The sequence below is a fragment of the Musa acuminata genome, unplaced genomic scaffold (genome assembly GCF_036884655.1).
Source record: "Musa acuminata AAA Group cultivar baxijiao unplaced genomic scaffold, Cavendish_Baxijiao_AAA HiC_scaffold_1154, whole genome shotgun sequence".
In the NCBI taxonomy this organism is placed as follows: domain Eukaryota; kingdom Viridiplantae; phylum Streptophyta; class Magnoliopsida; order Zingiberales; family Musaceae; genus Musa; species Musa acuminata.
The window spans coordinates 214229-217602 of record NW_027021366.1 but is presented as its reverse complement, the minus strand read 5'-3'; positions in this window follow the sequence as shown (position 1 = coordinate 217602).

Below are 3374 nucleotides of genomic sequence, written 5' to 3'. Positions count from 1 at the left end.
AACAATTAAGCAACGGGATCTTTATTAGTCAAACTAAATATGCTATGAATTTATTAAAAAAGTTTAATATGAACAACTCAAAGGCTATTAACACCCCTATGAGCACCTCCACTAAGTTAGAAATTGATGAAAGTGGAGAAAGCTTTAATCAAAAGACTTATAGGGGTATGATAGGAAGTTTACTTTACCTCACTGCCACCAGACCAGACATCATGTTCAGTGTAGGACTTTGTGCTAGATTTCAATCAAACCCTAAGATATCTCATCTCAAAGCAGTCAAAAGAATACTTAGATATCTTAATGGAACCACAAATCTAGGATTATGGTACCCAAAATCAGAAAATTTTGAGTTAACAACTTATGCTGATGCGGACTTCGCTGGCTGTAGACTAGATAGAAAAAGCACATCAGGATCATGTCAATTTTTAGGACATGCCCTTGTATCCTGGTTATCTAAGAAATAAAGCTCGGTTGCTCTATCAACAACCGAAGCTGAATATATTGCAGCAAGTGCATGCTGTGCACAAGTTGTATGGATGAAAAATACTTTAGAAGATTACAAAGTTAATCTTAAAGATATTCCCATTAAATGTGATAACACGAGTGCAATATGCTTAACTAAAAATCTTATACAACACTCAAGAACAAAACATATTGATATCAGACATCACTTTATACGAGATCATGTCACTAATCATGACGTAACCATAGAGTTCGTTGATACCAAACATCAACTGGCTGACATTTTTACAAAACCTCTGAGTGATGAACAATTTGATTTCATTAAAAGAGAATTAGGAATGTTGATGTGTCCGAATAGATAAATTTGTTAAAATTATTTTTCGGACTATATTGAATGATCAGATCACTTGATTGCCATGTTTATATGTGAAAATCTGTAACAAAATCTTGTCCAAATGCATCTTATTTGTTCGAATGCTATAAAACAGATTTTCTCGTACACTTTCATGAAAAATAAGTTTCTGAAATAGATTTGATGAAGTGATTCATGTGTATGTATTCCATCCTGCAAAATCTTTACATAGACAATGGATTATAACAAAAAGGGGAAGACTTATTTAAAGCAATCTATGTAAAATTCCTCTATAAATTATTTTCCTGGTATCATAATTACTATGCTTTTTGTTGATGACAAAGGGGGAGAGATATGAATTGATAAACACTGCCATGATTAGAAATACTATGAGTGATGCTATAAACACTGCTATGATTATGCCATCCTTGCATCACCAAGAGATATATGAACATGTGCTAAAGTTTGCATTATGCCCTGAGTTGATATCTTATCATGTGAAGAAAATGCAAAACTTGCTAGAATATTTCAAATGTGTGCATCATGTAATAGTGCTTCGCAGCTTTATATGATAATGTTCAAACTACATGATGAATAGTTACAAACTTGATGATGTATGTCAAGCCTTGACATCATTCTTGAAGAGATACATCATGATGGGTATCATGATGGGAGTATTGATAAGTTTAACTGATCTAACTTATCAATACGTCACTTGAATTCTTAGGTCTTAAATTCAAGGTTGACTTATCTCAACTATGGCATATAGACAGGGGGAGTTAAGGATAACTCCATTATCAATTGATTGTCATTATAAATAAGGGGGAGATTGTTGAATCTCGGATTTTGATGATGAAGTCAATTGTCATTTGTTGTCTAATCTATGTGTTGAGATAAGTGTGCAGGATTAGCTACGATGAAAGTTAGACAAGCAACAGGAGTTGTGCCGGAGTCAAGATCATGATCACGTTGGGAGTTCGAGAGTTCGACGGAAGTTCGGACGGTCGTCGGAGGTTCTGCGAGAATAGATCCGAGAAGTCCAGAAGCTTGCCAAGCAAAGCTCGTCGGAACTCGCCAAGTGGATCGTCGCAAAGTCCAGGAGTTTGCCGGAAGTCCGCAGAAGAATCACCGAGGGTTCATCGGATGATCGACGGAAGTTCGCCGGAAACTCGCCGGAAGAAGCGATTGACGCATCGGAGCAAAGCTACAAAAATTGTCTTAGATTTAATCGTAGTTAGCACGTTGATTAAGTTGGAAAATGGGAGGTGATCCCATTAGCTTAATCTTGGGGCAATTGGGCCCCTGAAAAGATTGAAATTGGGCCGAATGGAGCTAACCATTCGGACCCTGATTGCACCAGGAGGTGCAACCGCCTAGGCCAGGAGGTGGCACCGCCTGGGCTAAGTCTCCCAGCAAGACTAGGCGGTGCAACCGCCCCAGCCAGGAGGTGCAACCGCCTGAGCTCAGTCTTCGAGCTAGACTGGGCGGTGCAACCTCCCTGACAGAGAGGTAGCACCGCCTGAGCTCGGTCTTCGAGCTCTGGCAGAGAGGTGCAACCGCCTCAGTCAAGAGGTGGCACCGCTTGGGGCTCAATCTCCGAGCCAGACTCAGGCGGTGCAACCGCCCCTGACAGAGAGGTGCAACCGCTTGGGCTCAGTCTCCGAGCTCTGCCAGGCGGTGCAACCTCTCCAGTCAAGAGGTGCAACCGCCTGATCCCGGAATTCCGGGATTTGATCGTTTTGAGCTCCAAATTTGAACTGGGTTGGGGCCTATAAATACCCCACCCATTCAGCATAGAAATGATACAGACCTACACTTAAATCTTGATTCTTTCTGTGATTCTAAGAGCTCAAAATTGTTGTAAAGCCTTTAAGTCTCCTCCTTCTGTTCTTTAAGCTTCTGAATTGTAAAGTGAGGAGAGAAAGGTTCTGTAAGGGTTGTCTCCTGAGCCCATCAAAAGGAGTGAAACTGTAAAAGGGCAGTTGGCCTTCGCCCATTGAAGGAAGGCAGCTAGTTGACGTCGGTGACCTCGTCGGAGGAGGAAGCCAAAAGTGGAGTAGGTCAAGACTGACCGAACCACTCTAAATCTCTGGTTTGCTTTTATTTCGAGTACCTTATCATTACTGCAAACCTCCTACATAACTACTGCTCTCTGCGCCTTTACGAACAAGTTCTAAGTGCTGATCTTTTCGAATCTGCATTTAGACGTAAATCTGTGTTTTTCGTACGATCAGCTTACGTTTGTGTTTTGATTCTGCAAAATTGTCTTCTGCGCTTTTTATGAACTAGCTTCTAAGTTTAGATCTCTTTGAAACTGTTTTAGACGCAAACTACGTTTAGACGTAAAACTACGTTTAGACGCAAACTGCGTTTAGACGTAAAACTGCGTTTAAACGTAAACTGCGCAAACTGTGTTTAAACATAAAACTGTGTTTTAGACGTAAACTTCTTTTAAACGTAGAACTACGTTTAGACGTAAAACTGCGTTTAGACGCAAACTACGTTTAGACGTAAAACTGCGTTTAGACGTAAACTGAGTTTAGACGCAAAACTGTGTTTA